This window comes from Cuculus canorus, chromosome 25, assembly GCF_017976375.1.
Source record: "Cuculus canorus isolate bCucCan1 chromosome 25, bCucCan1.pri, whole genome shotgun sequence".
NCBI lineage: Eukaryota > Metazoa > Chordata > Aves > Cuculiformes > Cuculidae > Cuculus > Cuculus canorus.
Window position 1 is genome coordinate 6168745 of NC_071425.1, and position 14079 is coordinate 6182823.

The window sequence follows — 14079 nt, forward strand, 5'->3', positions numbered from 1 at the left end:
TCCTTTGTATCACACAAAATACATAATGCTTAGAATATGAGAACAACAACTGCTGCCCGTATTTGGAATCGCTCTTCTGGGAATGGCAAACCCAGATGGGAGCCTGTGGAGAGGATGCTTTACAGTTGAGGCCACCTGAAGACTATGAAGTTCCATGATGAAAAGCAACCCTAGATGATCAGCACAGTGAAAAATTATTTCAATTAACGTCATCTAATGCCATTGAAAACATTACCCCTCATCGGCAAGAGGAGTATGAAGGTGAGTGTCCAACCCTGTAGCCATACTCATGGGATTCATCTCAGTTCTGGAGCTGGAGATGTCAAGTGTGAGCCAGTTGCCTTAGGCTCTACTCATACTCCGTGAAGAAAAAAAGACTCAGGGCAATTCATCTGGCCCTTCTTAGGGAGTGTTGAAGGCCAGGTTGGATGGGGCTTTGAGCAACGTGATCCAGTGGAAAGTGTCCTTGCCCATGGCAGGAGGGGTTGGAACTCAATGAGCTTTAAGGTCCCATCCAACCCAAACCATTCCATGATTCTATTCTATGATTCTTCCACTGGCCATAAAGGGAGTAACTGGCCCAAGTGGGGACAGTGAATTATTAGTTGAGGAAGCTCTGACAAAGAGGCCTCACCATGTCAGTATTCCTTAGGAAGGATCCTTCACTCAATGGCAAGCCTTGAAACTGCTTATCCCTGAAGTGGACTTCTTTGGTGCTTGCCCGAAGGAATGAGGGGTTCCATGATTTCCTAGTGGCTGTAACTTTGACCCAGCCCATTCCCCTGGATGAATCTCTTCTTCTGCTCTTCTTACACAACGATGGCTGTGAATTCAAGGCTGAAAAAGAAACTGTGGATCTGGGGAACCGAAGGGCAGGGTCTGCAGGATGGCATTAGTCAGCATACACGTCCTGAGCCACACAGTTCCAGCCGCAGCATTCTCCTAACTCCCTCAAGTGCTGAGCGCTACAGTCAACCTCTAAAGGCACAGCTACCAGAGACCACTTGTAGGTACCCAAGGCAACCACGAATGCACTCCCATGACCAGTGGGGTCAGAATAGACACGTTGCCACTAGATAGTAATGCACGACACACTGATTAGTCCTGCAAAGCAGGGAGGTGTGTGAACAGCCTGCTGAAATCGTCTCTGAAGCTGACACCGATGTATTCCAAGCCATGGGATGAGCTACTAAGCACACCTGAAATGGAAATTGTTTCCCTAATCCCATGAATATGTTTTTATTTCAGTCAGGGCAGGAGTTGCAAAGTGCTGGTTTTGGAGGTTGGAAACATTGGGAATGAGTATGTCAAGCAAGGTGATCGTTGGAAGAGGTGTCAAAGTCCTACAGTGAACGTAGATGGCATGGTGCCGTCAAGTGACAGGCGCTCATCTGAGTGCAGCCAACACTCAGGCCACACTGTGTTCACACTTACACGGTGAATGGTGAGCAAGGAAGAGAAAGGTTGGGTCCTACCAGGGCCTTTGAAGAAATGGGTTTGTCTTTCAGCATGACCAACCTCTTTAAAACTCTTCTTCTAGCTGCTGTGTTGGTGGCAGAGACAGCTGGAGCCCTTCTGAGGTCAGATAGTGGAATTTTAGCTAGAGGCATTTTTTTGTCTCAACAGAGATGCCGCCGGTTTGTTCGGCTGAAAGATCTAAAGTAGGGGCCGCTGCAGCAGAAATCCACTTGCTTGGGCCAACCACTGCCCACCCACCCTGGAATTACTCCAACACACTCACCAGACCCCCCACCTCTTGTTTAATCTTTAATGCACCTCCAGTTGCCCTAGGCTGGACACCACAACAAGGCAGGCAAGATAGGAGTGATGATTAGCTCCTTGACCCTGTGTGCTATGCTGGGCGTTGGGAAATGTATGTCTAACGGCTGACCCTCCATCGATCCCAACTCTGTCCTGCGGGCAGAAGGAATCATTAGCAGCAGCTTATGATGGAGGGGCATGCAATACCTCTCATTCTCCTGGGTGTAGGCACACAAGAAAAGCCATAGGCAGAGCAGACTTGTCCTACCTGTTCTTGCTCCCCTGACTCTCAGTTTGGCTGTTCTCCGGAATCTGAGGGAAGAAGGAATGGGGGAAGGATGAACAGTGCCCTGTGCATTGCCCCCTTCGGAGCTTGCCGAGATCCTTTTATTTCCATGTGCTACAGGGAACCAGCTGTTGCACTAACAGGAGAACTGTCCTGTCTACAACCCTTGACGTCCTCCCAGCCACTAACACAACACCCCAGGTGCAAATCTGGAGGCAACCACAGTTCACTGCTTTCCCAATCCTCAATATCTAGGCTCAATTTTGATGAAAGACCGTGCTAGAATGGAAATACCTATAGAGAGGGAAAAGGATCAAGAGAGTCACTGGCTCAACCAAAGAGGAGCTTCTCCAAAGCTGGAGGAATCCAAGATCTAAGGTCAAATATAGAATCATAGTATCATAGAATCATAGAATGGTCTGGGTAGGAGGGGACCATGAAGGTCATCTAGTCTAACACCCCTGCAGTGAGCAGGGATATCTTCAACCAGATCAGGTTGCTCAGAGCCCTACCCTTGATGTGGCATCTACCGCCTCTATGAGCAACATACCATATTCATACACCACAGAAGATGGGGTTGCCAGCAACCAAGTGTTACCAACGGTGAGGGAAGTCAGACCAGAAAAGACACATGAAAATAGCAGAAGAAAATTCTTTTATGGCCAACGCACGAAATAAGGGAACTCCTGTCTGACCAATGAATAAAAAGAGTGGCCGGAGAGAACAAAAGAAGGCATTGAGAATCTAACTGTGGAAGAAGAAAGCAGAAAGAAAGTGAAGAGGTGAGGGAGCTTAGATGACAGTTGGATAGCTCCACTGCTATCATGTCCCACAGGCAAGACACCAGCAGAGTAAAGCTTCCTAGAGAGGAAAGATAAATTCCCCTAAGGGAAGTAATTTCTATAAGTGAAAGAGACTGTTTAAGCAGTACAGAAAATGTGCTTTATCCATATCCTATCCAGGGTCCAGGTGGTGGGTGCTGCTCTGTGTATGGAAGATATCTCAGTGGTGAGATGAGACCAGACTTACATGGCAGGAAGAAATCACCCAATCGAAAGCACCATCCAAGGTACCAGTGCAAGAAACACAAGTTAATATCTGGAAATCATCTTGCTCAGAGCAAGCTCAGGCAGACAAGATTGGGCTGAGACAAGTTTGGCAGTTTTGTGTTCTTTATAAGTAATTTCGCTGACATGTAGGGATGTGGCAGCAGCTGATATTGTGAAGTCAGGATAGCAGAAAAGGTGGATCCCTGTGACATGGAAGGGCCGTGTCCAGTCAAGCTGTCACAGGAAATTTCTTCCTGCGTCGAACACAGTAAGAAGCAAGGGACTTAAATTTCCATAAAAGCAACTTCATGTGGGCATTTGGCTTTGGTTTGGGTGTCGTGCTTGGCTTTTTCCCCCCTAACAGGACAAACAGTGACACAATGAACAAAGTTACTTAGATAATTGTAGAAACCCTTCCAATTTTATCTCTGTTCAAGCCACAGGCTCTTTCTTATCTTTCCCACAACGCTGCAATGAGCAGCACCTGTGAGCTCTCCATTGCACCCATCCTATTCACTCCCTCCCTATCTTTGCCTCACAAAGAGTCCCAAGGAATCTCATAAAGGCTCCTGCAGGAATTTGTAGCAACACATTCCCTTTCCATCATCATCTGCACTTTGAGCAAAGCTCTGCTCTTATACATCTCTTCTGACAGAATATGAAACCACAAGTATTTTAAGCTGAGACAAAGAAAGTCGAGGACTGTAATCCAACCTGACAGCAGCGTTATTAATTGGGGGAGAAGAGGCTGAGCAGAGCAGATTGCTCGGAGATCTGAGAAAGGGCATTGTGTTGGGAGGGGCCTTCCAGGTTTTTTCTTGGGATGACAAGTCTTACGAGGAGCGGCTGAGGGACGTGGGGCTGTTTAGCCTGGAGAAGAGGAGGCTTAGGGGGGACCTTATCACTGTCTACAGCTGCCTGAAAGGAAGTTGTAGTGGGGGGGGGTGTTGGTCTCTTCTCCCAAGTGATAGGACAAGAGGGAATGGCCTCAAGTTGTGCCAGGCCAGGTTCAGATTGGACATCAGGAAAAAATTCTTGACCAAAAGGGTTCTAGGGCACTGAAGAGGTTGCTCACAGAGGTGGTTGAGTCACCATCCCTGGAGGGGTTTAAAAGACGTGTGGATGAAGCGCGTAGGGATACAATTTAGTAGTGGACAGGTGTGGTTGGGCTTGATGATCTCAAAGATCTTTTCCAATCTAGTGATTCTATGATTCTAGTTCTGGGCACTGAGTGGGCTGCAGAGCCTCTCTCCCAGAGGATACTGGCTCAGTTCCCAAAGGCAAGAGTAGGAACCAAGCTGTGAGACCACTCAGTGTTGAAGCACATCAATGCCTTGTGGTGGCTTTTCTTCAGAGCCTGTTCTGAGCACCAGTGCTTTGATGAGATCACTTGAGGAAAAGGAGGGCAGGCACATTTTCCAAAATGACTTAGCAAGTTTTTTTACCAGTACAGGGCCCTGTTCCTACCAGTGCTCTTGTGGATGTAGTGATAGGATCTGAAGGTCTTACTGGCTGTAGCAGCAGGTTGTGCCATCACCGTATCGACTGGATCCAGATTCAGCTGGAAGGGGAGCTGAGATACGCCAAGCTGGATACCTAGAAGGAGTGCTCCACAGTTAGAGAGGTGACAAACATTGCAACACTGCAGCTGGAGGTGGACACCCCCTCCACAGATGCAAGGAAAAGACTTCCAAGAACAGATGCCTGTGGCAGCAGTGGTGGAACTGGATGATCATTAAGTTCATAGAATCATAGAATAGTTAGGGTTGGAAGGAACCTTAAAGATCATCCAGTTCCACCCCCCTGCCATGGGCAGGGACACATCCCACTGGATCAGGCTGCCCAAGGCCCATCCAACCTGGCCCTGAACACCTTCAGGGATGGGGCAGCCACCACTGCTCTGGGCAACCTGGGCCAGTGTCTCACCACTCTCATTGTGAAGAAATTCCTCCTTATGTCCAGTCTAAATCTGCCCCTCTCCAGTTTATACCCGTTCCCTCCAGCCCAACCCATTCTATTATTCTATGATTTTCTGGGCACGAATGGAGCCAGTCCAAAACTCAACAGGACCTTTTCCCCTCCTCCCCATAACTTCTCCAGTAACTCAAGATTTGTTAAACATCATTGCTAATGACTCCAAACTTCCCATTCAATTTCTTTTAACTTCACAGCTGCAATTTGTGTGACCAAGTCACTACAAAAGAATAAAATATCTTTTTTATCTGCAGTTGAACATAACTGCATCATCACATCACTGATCTCCAATTCAGACCTCTAAGAGGGTTGTAGAATTGCAGTATTGTAGAGAAATTCAATCAAGGAGAGCGTTTCTTTCTAGGAGAAGTGAGTCAATATTCATTTACTTCTCTTTCTATCAAAGAATCAGAAATTGAAGCATAGGAGAATTAAGGAATAGCCTTCCACCACTCCACACCTCTTTGCTCTCACACTTTATAATCTATGTCTTTCCTTTCTTACATTTGTTTGCCTTTTAATCTTCATCCCTTGGGATTAGTAATGCAGCCAAATAAGAGCCGAGCCAGCCACAAGTTTGTAAGTGAGTATGTGACAGGCTTTATCTTCTCAGGGGCTGCCTTGCAGGATTGTAAACAGATGACGTGGTGGACCCTGGCATGGTGGACCCTGCAGCCAAGCCAGAGCAGCCAGAGTAAAACTTATAGGGGAATACAAAGCTGGAAAATTGCACCTCATTCACGGGCTGGAGAGTTGGTTTGCAACATAGTGATGGGTGATGCTCTGAAAGTGATCTTCTTTCCTAATCAAAATCTCTGGAAGCTGAGATTTTTGGAGGTTTACATGAATTCATATTGAAATGATGGAAGAGCTCAATGGTGATGGAAAGCATCACAGGCAAAAATGTTCACGCAGGACTTTACTGTTCTGAAGTGCCAGGATGCTCTTCGGTCAAACTGAATTCTACCTCAGCACAGAGGTAGACAGGGACAACACCACTCTGTCATCTGGAATTCAGACTCATATTCCAAATCTTCCACAGGAGTGTGCATGCCCTTATTTACTAATACTAGTAGCAATTAACGTTTGTGTTATGTTAATATCTGGAGGCTCAGTATCAGTCTGGGCATCTTCGTACTGTGCTGTCTGAAACACAGTAGCTGAGGGCGTGGGGGAGATGCACACCATCACAGACACATCAGCAACAGAGCCAGGAAAACGGTGTTGGAGGATATGACAGAGAGGACGATGGCCACGCTACTCTGTCCCCCCATAAACCTTTACTTGGATGCCGGGGGCTGAGGATCAGGGAGGGCGTTGGGTTATCGCTGTAAAAACAACCTAATAGGACGTGCTGCTGCCTTGCAGAAATCTCATTTGACCTTGGGCTATGAGCCACAGACGAAACCTCCTGTTCCAACCTGACCCAGCTCTTTCCACAGCCTGAGCGGGAGGAAATGTGAGATGCAACTCTGGCAGCTCTGGTTCCTGACGTGTGTCACCCTCCCCCTTCAGCAATTCACCCATCCTTTCCGGAGCCAGGGTGGGAGAAGAGCCCTCCGTCCTCCACCACACCTGCATGGTTTGTGGCTCTCAGAGCCTCTGGGCACACAGGGTGAGCCGGGGAGCAGCTCAGCACGAAGGAGGGGAAAACGTGTTTCAGGAGATTTCTTTTTAATGAAAGTGTCCTGGTTTCAGGTGACCTCAGGGTGTTTTGGGATAGCAGGGAGGGGATCATTCTCCCCTCTCCCATGTCAGTAACACAACAGTCACAACCTGGATCAGCACAAGCTGAGCTTTATTACTCCCGTCTTCTACTCTGCTGGGCTTGTCCAGGCGAACAGGCAAGTGTCTGCTGGCAAATGTGGTGGGGAAAGGGTTTCCCACCTTATATGCACCTGGCTTCTGGCTTCTGCTCTCCCTGTGGGTCACTTTTGCCCATATCTGGGTGATGCGAAAGCTTCTTAGTTGTGTTCTTGCTGCTGTTTTTTCTTTCCTCCCTCCCATTCCCTCCATTTCCAGAGGTGTGGAATTCAGGAAGGGATAAAGGAATTGAACAGCAGGGGAAATTGTCCCAAAATTGAAAAAAAAGAGCGAGAGAGAAGAAAATCAAAACAAGCCCTGATTTTGGTGTGTAACTGAGATACACCAGAGACACAAGCACCTTTTTACATCTCCAAGCTTTCAGAGACCGGGAGGCTTTCTGATGGGAACTGAAGTGACTCTGTGAGTCCTCCAACTTACACCCTGCCAGCTACTCTTCATGGGACAAGCACAACTCCCTAAATCTGGAGAGAAGTGCCCTGCAGATGAGCACAAACCACAGCTGGAGCCACGCAGGGAGCTGGGGGACCAAGGACCATTCTCTCTTTCCACATGCAATACATCTTTTACCTGCATGGTTGAGCAGCCTGCTCACAAGGCATGGCTGGATTTGGCCCTGCTTACCCTGCTAACCCCAGCCATGCCCCCATGCTCCCAAGGTATTTTGGGCCTGGAGCTTGCCTGGGGCAGTGCAATGCCATGAATAACTTTCCTTCTAAAAGCAAGAGAGGATGGAGAAGTGCAAGAGGTGGGTGGGTTTTGGCAAAAGCAGCACAGAGGGAAGGATAAAGAATCTGGGGTCACTCAGAGAAGGAGGAGGAAAGAGAAACTGAATGAAAACCAAAGTGAGGTAAGGGACATTGGAGGAAAGCCAGCAGATCAGGTCAGGCAGCAGTCAGGAAGAAGGTGGTATCGAGGCAACTACAGGGCATGGATTTGCATCTCTACAACAGGATCAGGCAAGCTTAGATTCACAGCAGAGCCCTTGGAAGGGCCAACAGGTGACTCAGAAGAATAACTGATGTAATGGAGATGAATCCAATAAGACCTCTTTCTGGGGATTTCTCAGCAGCACAGAATGTTGCCTTGGTCAGCTTCTTCATTGGAGGGGGGAGGATTTAGGTTAGACATGAGGGGAAAATTCTTCATGATGAGGGTGGGGACGCCCTGGCCCAGGTTGCCCAGGGAAGTCATGGCTGCTCCATCCCTGGAGGTGTTCAAGGCCAGGTTGGATGGGGCTTGGAGCAACCGGATCCAGTGGGAGATGTCAGTGCCCATAGCTGAGGGTTGGAACTGGATGGGCTTTGAGGTCCTTTCCAACCCAACCCATTCTATGATTCTATGATTCATCCTGCCCATACTCAGACTTGTGTCACAAGAGCTATGGGGGCCAGCAAGAGACCTGCAAAACTCCCAACACAAGCACCTGGAGTGGGGTGTGGAGCAGGGGATCTGCAGAGGTGGTTTGGGGTGGGAGTTGGGGCAAGGCAACAGAGCTGCTGAGCAGAGTTTTGCACAGACATCTACAATTTCTTGACATAAGCAGGTGTCTCTCGAGGTGCAAAGCAGCTGAAATGTGAGAGCACACGTATCTCTCCAAGTGATACTGCACCTGGCACCAAAACAAATGTCTTATAGCTCAACTCATGCTGGGCCTAGAATCCAACATCTCAGATCAGTTCCCAGCTGCCTGTAGTGATGGAGGAAGGCAGTTGGCAGCAGACAGAGCAAAAGTGACAAATTCTAAGTGCTCTGCATTCGTTCAGTTGAAAGCCTCCCTGTAAGTAGTAGATCCCGGTTCTGCAACATCTCTAAAAGAGGTCTGTAAGCTGCGCAGTTTTAACACAGAATTTCCATGTAGATTTGGGACGTCCTTACCCAAAATTTTTTACCAACAGGTATTGACAATATCACCACTATTGGATAGATCTGGGGCATCACAAAATGGTTTGGGTTGGAAGGGACCTCAAAGCCCAGCCAGTCCCACCCTCTGCCGTGGGCAGAGACACCTCCCACTGGATCCACTTGCTCCAAGCCCCATCCAACCTGGCCTGGAACCCCTCCAGGGATGGGGCAGCCACCACTGCTCTGGGCAACCTGGGCCAGGGCCTCCCCACCCTCACAGGAAAACATTTCTTCCCAAGATCTCATCTCAATCTCCCCTCTTTCAGCTCAAAACCATTCCCCCTTGTCCTATCCCTGCTCTCCCTGATCAAGAGCCCCTCACCAGCTTTTCTGGAGCCCCTTTCAGTGCTGGAAGTTGCTCTAAGTTCTCCTCACAGCCTTCTCTTCTCCAGGCTGAACAACTCCATCTCTCTCTGCTTGTCCTCGCACAGGAGGTGCTCCAGCCCAAACCATTCTCTGATTCTATGATTTAAATATTAGTAGAGTTCATTTGTCCTAAATTTTTAATATTGATGGCCTGATTTGAGAGGTCTCTGTTTCTTTCCCTTGAATGACTCATTTTTGCAGCTAAAGCTTTCGGGTGCCTGCAGTTAGGTCAGCAGTTGTAAAGCATTCAGTTTTAGAAAACTAGAACGTGAGTCACGTACAAACATATGCCTAAGAATATGTCTTGAGTCCTGGCAAACCAAGATTTTGTAGAAGTAGTACAGGTCAGCAAAGGCTCTGTAGGTGGATATTCTCCCATAGAGAATCATTGAAGTTGGAAAAAGCCTCCAAGATCATTCAGTCCAACCACCAGCCCAACCCCACCATGCCTGCTAAACCATATCCCAAAGTGCCATGGCCACACACTTTTTGAACCCCTCCAGGTATGGAGGCTCCATCCCTGCCCTGGGCAGCTTCTGCCAGGGCTTCACCACTCTTCAGTAATGAAATTTGTTCTAACATCCAGTCTAAACCTCCCCTGGTGCAACTTGAGGCCATTTCCTCTCATCCTATTACTTTTTACCTGGGAGAAGAGCCCAGCACCCACCTTGCTACAGCCTCCTTTTAGGTAGTTGTAGAGAGTGATGAGGTCTCCCCTCAAAAAATTATGGCACTGAAGAAGCTAAAGCATCAGGTGGCATTTCAGTATCTGGGTTGATACAGTGACAAAGCATTCTGAGGACACACAACTCACATCGCACAGCTGTCACTGAAGGGGATGTTTGATTTGCACAACAGTTGAGATGCATTTGTGGATGAGAAAGAAAAATAGCTTGATTGGAAAGGGCCAGAGCTGCCCAGTGACGTCAAACAGGAATATGATTTGTGCTTTTTATTATTTGCTTGCATTGAACGTCTTGCTCCCCAAAGCAATGGGATATTGATCATCCTAGGGAAGAAATTTTCACCATTTCTTATAATGAAGACATGACTTGCAAACTGCCCTGAACGTTTTGTATCTGGGGCTCCCGCTGGTCTCTTGCCTTGTGAGATCTCTGACTTCAAAGAGCTTGCTGGGGGTCTCCACTGCCTGGAGGAGTGATGGCAGGGCTGTCTGGGAGCAGTGATGGCCTGGCTGCCCAAACCCAGCCCATCTCCCACAAACCAGGAGGCCTGCCCAGCCCCAGTGGTCCAGCTTTTCTCCATCCAGCAAGGAGGGGGATTTTCGGCATGGCCGCACAAATGAGCAGGCATCCTTTGCCAGGAGCTCTTTCCCATGACATTTTAATCCCGCTGCGACAGGAACAAGGAGCACGAGGAGGTTTCGTTGCACCCACTCAGCACATGCACAACCCCTCCACCCTGTGTACACTCAATATGACTGAGAAAACAAACACCTCACATCACAATCAGCCCAGATAACACGATCCCAGGAAAACTACCTGTCTCCTAAGGGCTTGAATGGCTTTGTCTGTGGATGAATGGATAAAAAAGATTTAAGGCTACTGGAAAGCATCCAGAGGAGGGCATAGAGTTGGTGAAGAGTTTAGAGAGGAAGCGGCTGAAGTCCCTTAGTCTGTTCTGCCTGGAGAAGAGAAGGCTGAGGGGAGATCTCATTGCAGTTTACTGCTTCCTCACAAAGGAAGGAAGAGGATATTATGTGCAAGAGCAGAGGAGTGGGCTGGGCAAAGGAGAAGAGGGATGGGGCAACAGAAACCAGAAAGCAAACCACAGTGTGAAGTGGCTTTGTTGTGGCCCACGATTGGCAGCTTTGGACCATGCTGGGCGCCCATTGGCTATGGGTTTGCTGAACCTTGGACTCAGCAGTTAACCACGCTTCCTGTAGGGATTAGCTTGGCACGTGCATCTCACAGAGCCCATGGCCATGCCCTTCCTCTGGCCTTGCATGGTCGCTGTTGAGCACCACAATGGACTGAGATGCCACCATGCTGCGGTGGCCTGGTGCCAGACTAAGGCCTAGGGGAACTATTTGGGATCATCTGCTAAACCCACTCTGAGCCATTGCTCAGGACTGCTGGAGCCAGGATGGGATGTGTCCAAGATGAAGGGTGAGGAAAGCTATTAGTCTGGTGTCATCACTGCAGCACCAGACCAGCTCCATCATCCCTCCCCACAAAACTTAGAGAATCATAGAATTGTTAAGGTTGGAAAAGGCCTAAGATCATCAAGTCCAACCATCAACAGAACACCAATGAAGCTCAGAAGTTATATGCAAGAACAAAGGAGTGAGCTGGGAGAGGAGGAAGAGGGATGGGACAAGAAGATCCCAACCAGAAAGCAAATCACTGTGTGAAGTGGCTTTGTTGTGGCTCACGGTTGGCAGTTCTGGACAATGCTGGGCCTGGGCATTTGCACACATTCGCCAGGATCTTGTGTTCCTCTACACATCTACAGTCTTCTCTCTTGTCACCTTTGCTCTTGTCACCCCATAGAGAGTCTGAGGACCACATGGCCCCTTGGAATCCTTTGAGGCTGAGCAACTTTTACACCAGTGGCTCCAGCCCAGCTGTCAAGTTCCACAGTCACAGCCAAACTATTGACAAGGAGGCACCAGCAGCAGAACAGACCCCCCGGATACACGAGCATCCAGTTTGTGCTACTGCTACAAGAAATACCCTGTTGATGTGTTCTTGATGAGATTTGGCTCATGAGTGTCACGTCTCCTTAACACAAACACCCCTGAGCACTGCCCACCTGGGCAACCCTTACTGCTAGGTGGGAAAGCACAGACATTTCTAGTTATCTTCTGGAGAGGGTGAGATTAAAAGTCAACTAAAGGAAAATCAGCAATATGCCAGTGGAGGAGTGGAGTTATCGGAAGCTGTTCCCCAGGGATGTTCCTTGAAAGGCAGAAATGCATGTTCTTAGAAAATAACCAGTATTTATTGACTGACAAGAACACCAGCAGTGCAGACACGAGTTGATACTGGACGACACAGCCAGCTACACAATTATGCATGTTATAATAAAAAGGATTATATAAAAATAAGGACAAGGTACAAGCAGGACTGTAATGCAACTTAAACCCCATAGCACCGTTTTCTTTCTAGTGGATATGTAAGAAATATAAATAATATCCATAATTCTCATCACAGAAGTTGTTCATCTTGAGGTAGACAAATGTTTTCTTTCCCTTAAAGCCCAGCATTTTTCTTTTCAAGTGAAATCTCATATTGTCATCAATTGGCCTTTCAGGCTTACCCAAGGTGTAGAAGTGGCTGTTGCATGACTGCAGTTTGTTACTCTGCTCATTAGTGTTTCTTGGCTCACATGGCCCTATTTATTGCTCTAATAAAGCCCCCCTGACCCCAGCATTGTGCTGCCTGTCCATGGCAGCAACAGAGCTGCACGGATCCCTGGTACGGCTCAAGAAGTTACTGGTGTCTCATTTCATGGGGCTGCCTCCAGATGTATTGTTCCTTCACAAGCAGGTTCAGCTCTTCACCTAGGAATGGTGGGGTCATAGAATCATAGAATCGCCAGGTTGGAAAAGACCTTTGAGATCATCAAGCTCAACTGTACCTGTCCAATACTAAATCGTATCCCTAAGCACTTCATCTGCCCATTTTTTAAACACCTCCAGGGATGGGGACTCCTCCACCTCCCTGGGCAGCCTCTGCCAGTGCCTGAGAGCCCTTTCAGCAAAGACATTTTTCCTAATGCCCAATTTGAACCTCCCCTGGGGCAACTTGAGGCCATTTCCTCTCTTCCTATCACCTGTCACTTGGGAGGAGAGCCCAGCAACCACCCTTCTACAACCTCTTTCAGGCAGTCGTAGGTGGTGGTGAGATCTCCCCTCAGCCTCCTCTACTCAAGGCTAAACAACACCAGTTCCCTCAGCTGTTCCTCATAAGACTTGTTCTCCAGCCCCTTCACCAGCTTTGTTGCTCTTCTCTGGACACACTCCAAGTCCATCTATACCACAACTTTATACACTTCAGTAAAACAGTTTGGGTGGTTTGCTATTTCTCTCCTGCAATGAGCATGCTGGATCCACTCCTACCAAACCCACCACCACAACACTCCAAGAATGGGAATAAACACTGGACTGGGAAGTATGCATAGGGAACAACCTGTGTCAGCAGAGTAGCCCTTGTGTCCCAGCCAATGAGGAGTTTAAAGCTGTTATAGAAGTAAGGTTCTTGGTGATGGAACCCATTTCCTTCAGGAATGGTGAAATGGTGGTAGCATTGAATTCTCTTATCCCAGGAAGATCATGAAATGGTTTGGGTTGGAAAAGACCTTAAAGCCCATCCGTTTCCAACCCCCTGCCATGGGCAGGGACACCTCCCACTGGATCAGGGTTCTCCAAGCCCAATCCCTTAGGTACAGAGGAAAGCATCCTTCTTGAAACAAAAAAACATACAAGAAACCTTGCAAAACTCAGATTTTTACCATCAATGGTCACACTGAGGTACACATGCGTTTGGGAAAGACCTGGTTTTACAGCCAGGGTGTATGCTTTCACCTTTGCTGCTGAAAAGGTTTCCATGTAAAGACTTAAGCACAATCCCTTTATGTCCCCAGCCTGTCATTCCAACAACTCCTTTGCCTGTAGAAGCAAAAGATGGCACACCTGCTGGATCTGGACATCGTAAAGGGTGCAGCATAATTAAAATCTCACATTCAGATCAAATGAAGAGGTCCTCACATCCCGTATCTCCAGGAGGTGGCGGAAGAGCTTTGCTCAAGATGATGCTTGGGTTTGATACTTGAAAATACAACTCAAGCTGAAGAATACCGATTGCCAACCCGACACCAGATTTGTTTCCTGGTCACACAAAGACTCCGATTACTGTTAGTTGAAGTAAATCATGTTCTGACTATCAACCC